Below are 10,666 nucleotides of genomic sequence, written 5' to 3'. Positions count from 1 at the left end.
CATGTTGAGTGAAATAGAAATGAGACTAAATCCCCACTCTGGACCATGCTGGTTGGGCGCTTTGTACTGGGCAGCATCTAGTACAAACTGCCCAAATTCTAACTCTCTTTTTCTTTTTAATCCTTTTAACGTCCTGACTTATGCGGATCTGACGTAATACACATAAACCAGAATAGCTATAACCTCACTAGAGGATTTCATCTAATGGGTCTATTGGAATCTGAGGCTTCCTGTTGTCACAAATGCTCTTTCTGTAGTTTGCGACTAAGATTTCAGTCTTTGGTAATTTTGTCTCTTTTATGATAAAAGAGTAACGTTCTTAGATGGGGTCCTATAGATACCTTCATCCTCCAGCTTTCTTCCTAAAAATTATTTAAATATTTTTATACAGTATATGTTTATCATTTCTTTCATTCCCAATCTCTTCCCAACCTCATGTTCCTTCTCTCTCTTAAAAGAAGAGGGGAGGATGTACACACACAAAATCAAACCTGCCCAACAAGGGCACAAAGCGAACAAACAAACAAAAACAAACAAACAAACCCATGGAGTCCTTTTTTTTTTTTTTTTTTTTGGTTAATTAATCCTGAGCATGAGGTCTGTCCTGGAGTGTGGTCAATATATATACACAGTGTCACTCCATTGAAGAAAGCTGATTTTCCATCTCCAGACAGTTATCATCAATTGCAAATAGCTTTTTAGCTAGTGGTACCCACTCCCCTTCTCCATGTTAGAATTCTATCTGACGAGCTTATTTATGCATCTTGTGTAGGACGTCATAGATCATATATGCATTAACTCTGATGACTCTGGAACATGGTGTTTCCTTGGAGTCACCCACAACATTTGGCTCTTACAATCTGTGTTACACTCTGCGTATTGTCACTTGTGGGTCTCTGCATTAATCACCACCTACTTCAAGGATCCGCTTCTCTGATGAAGGCTGAGCTGTGCTCTGATCTGTGGGTACAGAGACACGTCATCTGGAGTCATGGTTATGTTCATTTAGCAGAAGGATGGTAGATTTTCTCCTGGGTCCCATGGCCTATGTAGTCTTGAGTTCTTGGCTTTATTTGCATGCCGGGTATGGGTTCCATCTCGTGGAGAAGGGCTTAGCTTCACCTGACGAGTGGTTACTCTCACGGCATCTGCACCACTATTGCACTGATGACTGTATCTTGCAGGCAAGTTACTATTTTAGATCACAGCATGTGAAGCAGAACTCCTTCCAGCACCATGAATGCTAGAGAGGTGAAGCTGCTAATTGAGCACTCAGTTCCTCCATGTTGGATAGCTTAAATACTTATTGTTTTGTCTCTTTGTTCGTTGAATTACTGTCTCTATAATATTATATATAATTATGTATAATTTATTTTTATTCTATGTTCATTGGTATTTTGCCTACATGTATGTCTGTGTGAGGGTATTATAAGTCCTAGAACTGGAGTTACAGACAGGCATGAGCTGCCATGTGGGTGCTGGGAATTGAACCTGGATCCTCTGGGAAGAGCAGACAGTGCTTGTCTTAGTGTTTCATGGCTGTGAAGAGACACCATGACCAAGGCAACTCTCATAAAGGAAAAGAGTTAATTGGGGCTGACTTACGGTTTCACGAGTTTAGTCTATTATCAGCATGGGGTTAAGCATGAAATCGTGCAGGTAGACTTGGTGCTGGAGGAGGTGAGAGTTCTACATCTTGATCTGAACGCATTAGGAGACTATCCTGTGTTCCACACTGGGCAGAGCTTAAACATATATATATATATATATATATATATATATATATATATATATATATATATATATATATATATATATAAAACTTCAAAGCCTATCTCCACAGGGACACACTTCCTCCAACAAGGTCACACCTCCTAATAGTGCCATGCCAATCAGACAAGCATTCAAATATATGAATCTATGGAGGCCATACCTATTCTTAACTGTTGAGGTATCTCTCCAGCCTCTAAACATTTCTTCACTTTTCTTTTAAAGTAATCACTTTGAACTTATTGTCAAGCAGCCAACAGGTCTGTATTTTTTAATGATGGATTTCTGGTGCTTTCTTTCCATGATTGTAGTTGAACAATGTGGCATTGGTTCATGTCTGGATATTTGAAGAAGCCTGGAGACTTGTCACAGTCACTGGTCAGGACATCTATGGTTTCTTGGACTTGTCACAATCACAATCAGAACATCTATGGTTTCTTGGTAGGCTGTCTATATGGGCCAACAAATGGGCTTCCTGCTAGAGTTTTTTGGACAGTTGGCCTATTGCTAGAGTGTGATCGTCTGTCTGGTTTCCTATGAAAGTATTACCATGAATGAATAATGTTCAAATTGGCCTCTTTCAACTAAGCAAAGAAGCAGGGATGTGGACAATCTTGAAGCAGCTGCCTCACCCTCAAGTCCTACCTCATCACAGATGGGAATCTCAGGAGTGCTCTGTCATGGACTCTCCCTACCCCGTTTTCTGGTTTTGACTTCTCATTTATCATGTCAGACAATGTACATGATCAGCTTTACAGATGAACTCTGTGTACCAATAAACACACTTCCTCAGTTCCCCATCTGTCTCCCCTTAAAGGCCTAGCCTGGATTGCCAACACTGTTTCCATCCCTCACCTATTTTGATCTGCCTTGAAGGTTCAGGGTCTTGACAGTAGGCCCCCTTAGTGAGTCAGGAACACAAAAAGATCTCTCTCTCTCTCTCTCTCTCTCTCTCTCTCTCTCTCTCTCTCTCTCTGTGTGTGTGTGTGTGTGTGCGTGCACGTGTGCGTGCATATGTGTATGTGTGTGTGTGTGTGTGTGTGTGTGTGTGTGTGTGTTTCTGTCTGTCTATCCTATGCCATCCATTGGAAACAGCAGACACACCACTCTCCATTGTTATTTAAACTCTCAGAACACACATCAAAGAGACATCATGATATTCAATTGTAGTCTTCCCTTTTCTATATTTAAAAAAAATTATGGAGACAATTTCCTCTTTGTTGCAAACACACATGCACACATGTATGCACAGTCAGTCAGGATCTGAGGAGAAGCAGAATGGCAAATCAACACAACCAAAAAGGCATAGGTGATAGACTGTAAGAACACTTTAGGAAAGGGAAGAGCAGGGCAGAAGATGCTGCAGTTCCTGGGGAATAGCTACAATAGGGGACCTTTAGCAGGCCAGGCCACAAAGGCAGGAAGGGAGATGGTAGGCTACCCAAGCCCAGAGTGAGATGAACTATGAATCAGAGCTCGCCTTGGTGACAGGATAGAGAACCTGAGGCTGATCAACTGGATAAATACACTGCCTTTTTCCTCCCTCCAGCCAATCTTCTCTACATTTTGGCTCTTTGAGTCTAATAGTAAACCAACCAGTAGGAAAGCTGGCATTCACTAATCCCTATAGGCTTGGAATTTTCAAAACCTACTTTAATAAGGGTTTTCAAATCTTTGACCCCTCCTCCCTTCTAGTCCACCATCCAAAGGTAGAGGAGAAAAGATGACAAATAGGACAAGGGATGTACATAGACCAGTTTAGAAGTAGTTCTTGCCAGCATTCTGTCAGTAGTTCTTTCTCTGTTGTCAGGATACCAGCAGTTCAGTAGTGTCAGGATACCAAACACGAATCAGCAGCAGTGGCACCATTCAGCAGAAACAGCCAGGCCTCCACAGAGTGGGTCAGAGGGAGTGACCAGAACCAACTGGGGCACCAGAAGTTCTCTGCTGTGCCTCTTTCAACTAAGCAAAGAAGCAAGACCAGTGAGGCATTGCAAGGCTAGCTATGTAAGCACTCCATCCCTGTTTATTGAGTCCTATTTATAATCTTTCCAAACATTGTGAGTCCTTACGAGGTCTTGCCCTAGCAAAACACTATGTGAGTCTTCCTTAGCAAGACACCACATGAGTCTGCATCACCTGACACAACCAGAAACTTTTACTTCAAATCCCTTGGAATCCTGGAAAATAGGGCCAGATAAAGAAAATCGAATGGAGGGGTTGGGGATTTAGCTCAGTGATAGAGCGCTTGCCTAGCAAGCACAAGGCCCTGGGTTTGGTCCCCAGCTCCGAAAAAAAAAATCGAATGGAGAAAAACCATCACCAGGCCCAGCAGAGGAATTTCCTAAGGATAGTCTACAAGCCACACTGAAAGAAAACTGGAAAGGACGTTGGACTTTGTAACTCCCTCTAACTGTGACCTTCTTCTTTTCTTGACTTTGTTCTTGGAGTTGGCTTTTCCTGTACTCACCACTCCTTGCCCACCATTTTTTCTTTCCCACAATCTACTAATTGGATACCAAGAACATCCTTAGTCTAAAGTCAAAGCAGGGTCTTCTGCTCTTTGAGTTGTGGTCATGCTCACTGACTTGATTTTCACACTTTCTCAAGCATCTCACTCTTCTGTGCTTTGTAGGAGAATTCCCCTAATTATTTGATTGGCTAATGAAGATGACAAGAAGCCAATCATTGGATGAAGATAAGGAGGCAGGTTTTCCAGGCCCGAGTGAGGAAGAGAAGGACAAGAGAGAAAGAAATGGCTTTCGGGGTGAGGCAGTGAAGAGAGAGGATGTGCAGAATGTAGGCTGGGGAGATGTTAGACCTGGTGGGAGCTCCACCACTGGAAGAATTCCAAGATAGAATAGCCAATGAGTTTAGGACAATAGACTCTGTGACCAGAAGTTGTGTCATCTGGTTGACTTTAAATACTAAGATTGTCTGGTGTTTTCCATTCTTGATAATTCAGTTGGAGAAGTGAGAGGGTGTAGTCACATGGCAGCCACCGGCAGAACCTGCAACAGGGGTGGGTGGATGGTAGAATTTGAACAGTAGCTCCAGGTGTTTTCAGGAGGGACATAGGCTGGGCAGCTTAGCAAAGCCAGCCAGAGGAATTGGTGGTGGTCATGGTCTCAGGACATTGCACCAAGCAAGAAACTGACAGAGACAGGAGCTGCTCGGGGAAGCTAGCTGTGGGCGTTGGGTGAAACCACCATTGCCGACATCCAGCCAGAGCAAGCATGGGTTTATTTAAAATTACACAATACAGTGCTTCTTGCCTTGCCAACAACACCGTCTGAGTCCCAAGCTCAAGTTACTCTTCTCTGGTTCAGCTCTTAGATGTGTGCAGTTTATCTAGTTTTCAATTTGCAATTTTCTTTTCGTAGTCTGCAAATCTCATGTGAGCAAGCCATCCAATATCCTTGCCAAATAAACAGCGATTTGCAGATTGCTAATGCTAATTACTCTGGAACTATAGGAGGTGAGCATTTCTACTTGAGTGATATTCCCCTTCTTCCTGGGCTGGTGAGATGGCTCAATGAGGAAAGATGATTTCTACCAAGCTTGATGACTTGAGTTTACTCTCCAAGACCCACATTATAGAAAGAGGGAAAACAATTACCAAATGTTAGTCTCTGACGTCCCTGATATTCCTGTGATTCTGGGTCACAATGTTGGGTCTTCAAAGACCCAACATAGTGATTCTAAAAGTTCAGTCTTGAATATTGTTCTAAATGTGTTCGTTTTATTTCTAGAGTCAGCCTGGACCTTGGGTGAGCATGACATTTGAACACATTATTAACAACAAGAGTTTCCAATGATGCCTTGGTGTTGCATTAAGGACAGAAATCAAAGCCCTTCCCCTTGGAGTCATTTAACCAAGAGTGAGTACAGATTTGAATAATCTCTGCTTTCCCTGTATCTTCCCTCATCCCTGTCTGTCTGCCATGAGTCTGAATCCATGCCTGCCTAAAGGCTATCTTGTAAATCTGTCTGTCTCCATCTGTCTGTGTGTCCCGAACAAGGAGATTCTGTTTTGAATTTATTGAAGAGTGCAAAAACTTCACATGAGGAAAGAAGGAATTCTTTATAGAAATCTTTAACAGAGTTTGACAAGGGACTAAGTCACCAAGTCCAACTGACCCAGAAAATAAACAGTATTACAACATCTTTGTTTCTCAAGCAATATCCGTATGTTGCATCTAACATTTATTGTGGATTATATAAGGGGTTCCACCTGCAAACACTCGTGCTTTACTCATGGGCCAGGGGCATGAGGAGTATATATGGTAGAACCACAGCCGTGCATTAGCTTAGATTGTAAATTTCATTTCACCCAGGCGGTGGTGGCACACACACCTTTAATCCCAGCACTTGGAAGGCACAGGCAGGTAAATCTCTGAGTTCTTGGATAGCCAGGGCTACTTGTAGAAATCCTGTTTCAAAAAACCAACCAAACAAACCAACAAATAGTTGACTTCCTACACAGAGAAGCCCTGTCTCCAAACAAACAAAGAAAACGAAAACAAGAAATTGTTTTCATGGGAAATCCAAAGCAAAATAAGTATGATTGTTACACTGTCCTCTTAAAATCATGTTAAGCAAATCAACAAGATAGATAAACCCTTAGCCAGACTAACGAGAGGACACAGAGAGTGCGTCCAAATTAACAAAATCAGAAATGAAAAGGGAGACATAACTACAGATTCAGAGGAAATTCAAAAAATCATCAGATCTTACTATAAAAACCTATATTCAACAAAATTTGAAAATCTTCAGGAAATGGACAATTTCCTAGACAGATACCAGGTATCGAAATTAAATCAGGAACAGATAAACCAGTTAAACAACCCCATAACTCCTAAGGAAATAGAAGCAGTCATTAAAGGTCTCCCAACCAAAAAGAGCCCAGGTCCAGACGGGTTTAGTGCAGAATTCTATCAAACCTTCATAGAAGACCTCATACCAATAGTATCCAAACTATTCCACAAAATTGAAACAGATGGAGCCCTACCGAATTCCTTCTACGAAGCCACAATTACTCTTATACCTAAACCACACAAAGACACAACAAAGAAAGAGAACTTCAGACCAATTTCCCTTATGAATATCGACGCAAAAATACTCAATAAAATTCTGGCAAACCGAATTCAAGAGCACATCAAAACAATCATCCACCATGATCAAGTAGGCTTCATCACAGGCATGCAGGGATGGTTTAATATACGGAAAACCATCAATGTGATCCATTATATAAACAAACTGAAAGAACAGAACCACATGATCATTTCATTAGATGCTGAGAAAGCATTTGACAAAATTCAACACCCCTTCATGATAAAAGTCATGGAAAGAATAGGAATTCAAGGCCCATACCTAAACATAGTAAAAGCCATATACAGCAAACCAGTTGCTAACATTAAACTAAATGGAGAGAAACTTGAAGCAATCCCACTAAAATCAGGGACTAGACAAGGCTGCCCACTCTCTCCCTACTTATTCAATATAGTTCTTGAAGTTCTAGCCAGAGCAATCAGACAACAAAAGGAGATCAAGGGGATACAGATCGGAAAAGAAGAGGTCAAAATATCACTATTTGCAGATGACATGATAGTATATTTAAGTGATCCCAAAAGTTCCACCAGAGAACTACTAAAGCTGATAAACAACTTCAGCAAAGTGGCTGGGTATAAAATTAACTCAAATAAATCAGTTGCCTTCCTCTATACAAAAGAGAAACAAGCCGAGAAAGAAATTAGGGAAACGACACCCTTCATAATAGACCCAAATAATATAAAGTACCTCGGTGTGACTTTTACCAAGCAAGTAAAAGATCTGTACAATAAGAACTTCAAGACACTGAGGAAAGAAATTGAAGAAGACCTCAGAAGATGGAAAGATCTCCCATGCTCATGGATTGGCAGGATTAATATAGTAAAAATGGCCATTTTACCAAAAGCAATCTACAGATTCAATGCAATCCCCATCAAAATACCAATCCAATTCTTCAAAGAGTTAGACAGAACAATTTGCAAATTCATCTGGAATAACAAAAAACCCAGGATAGCTAAAGCTATCCTCAACAATGAAAGGACTTCAGGGGGAATCACTATCCCTGAACTCAAGCAGTATTACAGAGCAATAGTGATAAAAACTGCATGGTATTGGTACAGAGACAGACAGATAGACCAATGGAATAGAATTGAAGACCCAGAAATGAACCCACACACCTATGGTCACTTGATTTTTGACAAAGGAGCCAAAACCATCCAATGGAAAAAAGATAGCATTTTCAGCAAATGGTGCTGGTTCAACTGGAGGGCAACATGTAGAAGAATGCAGATCGATCCATGCTTATCACCCTGTACAAAGCTTAAGTCCAAGTGGATCAAGGACCTCCACATCAAACCAGACACACTCAAACTAATAGAAAAAAAACTAGGGAAGCATCTGGAACACATGGGCACTGGAAAAAATTTCCTGAACAAAACACCAATGGCTTATGCTCTAAGATCAAGAATCAACAAATGGGATCTCATAAAACTGCAAAGCTTCTGTAAGGCAAAGGACACTGTGGTTAGGACAAAACGGCAACCAACAGATTGGGAAAAGATCTTTACCATTCCTACAACAGATAGAGGCCTTATATCCAAAATATACAAAGAACTCAAGAAGTTAGACCGCAGGGAAACAAATAACCCTATTAAAAAATGGGGTTCAGAGCTAAACAAAGAATTCACAGCTGAGGAATGCCGAATGGCTGAGAAACACCTAAAGAAATGTTCAACATCTTTAGTCATAAGGGAAATGCAAATCAAAAGAACCCTGAGATTTCACCTCACACCAGTGAGAATGGCTAAGATCAAAAACTCAGGTGACAGCAGATGCTGGCGAGGATGCGGAGAAAGAGGAACACTCCTCCATTGTTGGTGGGATTGCAGATTGGTACAACCATTCTGGAAATCAGTCTGGAGGTTCCTCAGAAAATTGGACATTGAACTGCCTGAGGATCCAGCTATACCTCTCTTGGGCATATACCCAAAAGATGCCTCAACATATAAAAGAGACATGTGCTCCACTATGTTCATCGCAGCCTTATTTATAATAGCCAGAAAATGGAAAGAACCCAGATGCCCTTCAACAGAGGAATGGATACAGAAAATGTGGTACATCTACACAATGGAATATTACTCAGCTATCAAAAACAACGAGTTTATGAAATTCGTAGGCAAATGGTTGGAACTGGAAAATATCATCCTGAGTGAGCTAACCCAATCACAGAAAGACATACATGGTATGCACTCATTGATAAGTGGCTATTAGCCCAAATGCTTGAATTACCCTAGATCCCTAGAACAAACGAAACTCAAGACGGATGATCAAAATGTGAATGCTTCACTCCTTCTTTAAAAGGGGAACAAGAATACCCTTGGCAGGGAATAGAGAGGCAAAGATTAAAACAGACACAGAAGGAACACCCATTCAGAGCCTGCCCCACATGTGGCCCATACATATACAGCCACCCAATTAGACAAGATGGATGAAGCAAAGAAGTGCAGACCGACAGGAGCCGGATGTAGATCTCTCCTGAGAGACACAGCGAGAATACAGCAAATACAGAGGCGAATACCAGCAGCAAACCACTGAACTGAGAATAGGTCCCCTATTGAAGGAATCAGAGAAAGAACTGGAAGAGCTTGAAGGGGCTCGAGACCCCATATGAACAACAATGCCAAGCAACCAGAGCTTTCAGGGACTAAGCCACTACCTAAAGACTATACATGGACTGACCCTGGACTCTGACCCCATAGGTAGCAATGAATATCCTAGTAAGAGCACCAGTGGAAGGGGAAGCCCTGGGTCCTGCTAAGACTGAACCCCCAGTGAACTAGACTGTTGGGGGGAGGGTTGGGAGGGGAACACCCATAAGGAAGGGGAGGGTGGAGGGGGATGTTTGCCCGGAAACCAGGAAAGGGAATAACACTCGAAATGTATATAAGAAATACTCAAGTTAATAAAAAAAAATCATGTTAAGCAAACAGGCTGAGTAGTAGAATAGCAGTCTTAGGTCTTAAGAGACTACAAAGTTTATTATTAACTCTGGCTGTGAGGCCCAGAAGGAGTTCTAGTGTCTTAGCATCGAGGAGATATTTTTTCTTTTTTTCTCTGTTACATTTATTTATTTATTCAATTTACATCCCAATCACTGCCCCCCTCTTCCTGGTCCCCCCTTACACAATTCCTCCCCTCTTTCCCCATTTCCATTCTCCTATGAGACGGTGGAGAACCCTTCCCACTTCCCCCAGTATCCCTTGTGCATCAAGTCTCTGCAGGACTAGGTGAGTCTTCTTTCACTGAAGCCAGACAAGGCACCCCAGTTATAAGAATGAGATCCAATAGGCAGGCAACAGGTTTCAGGACAGCCCCTGCTCCAGTTGTTGAGGGAACCTACGTAAAGAACACACTGCTCATCTGTTGCATATGTGCAGGGAGGCCTAGGTCCAGCCTATGTATGTTCTTTGGTTTGTGGGTCAATCTCTGAGAGCCCCAAGTTAGTTAGTTAACAGGTTAGTTAACTCTGTTGGTCTTCCTGTGGGGTTCCTGTCCCCTTCAGAGCCTCCAATCCTTTCCCCAATCCTTCCATAAGACTCCCTGAGTTCTGTCCAACGTTTGCCTGAGGGTCTCTGCATCTGTTTCAGTCAGCTGCTGGGTGGAGTCTCTTGGAGGAAAGTCATGCTAGGCTCCTTTCTGCAAGCATGACAGAGTATCATTACTAGAGTCAGAGATTGGTGTTTGCCCATGGGATGGGTCGAGATATTTTCAAAATACTGTATCGCCACGTATGGACTCCATCACTGTGTCTCTGTCTTAGTTTCTTTTGTGTCTTTGACTCCATACA

The sequence above is a fragment of the Rattus norvegicus genome, chromosome 11 (genome assembly GCF_021556685.1).
Source record: "Rattus norvegicus strain SHRSP/BbbUtx chromosome 11, alternate assembly SHRSP_T2T, whole genome shotgun sequence".
NCBI lineage: Eukaryota > Metazoa > Chordata > Mammalia > Rodentia > Muridae > Rattus > Rattus norvegicus.
The sequence above is the reverse complement of the archived record's forward strand: the minus strand, read 5'-3'. Positions refer to the sequence as shown.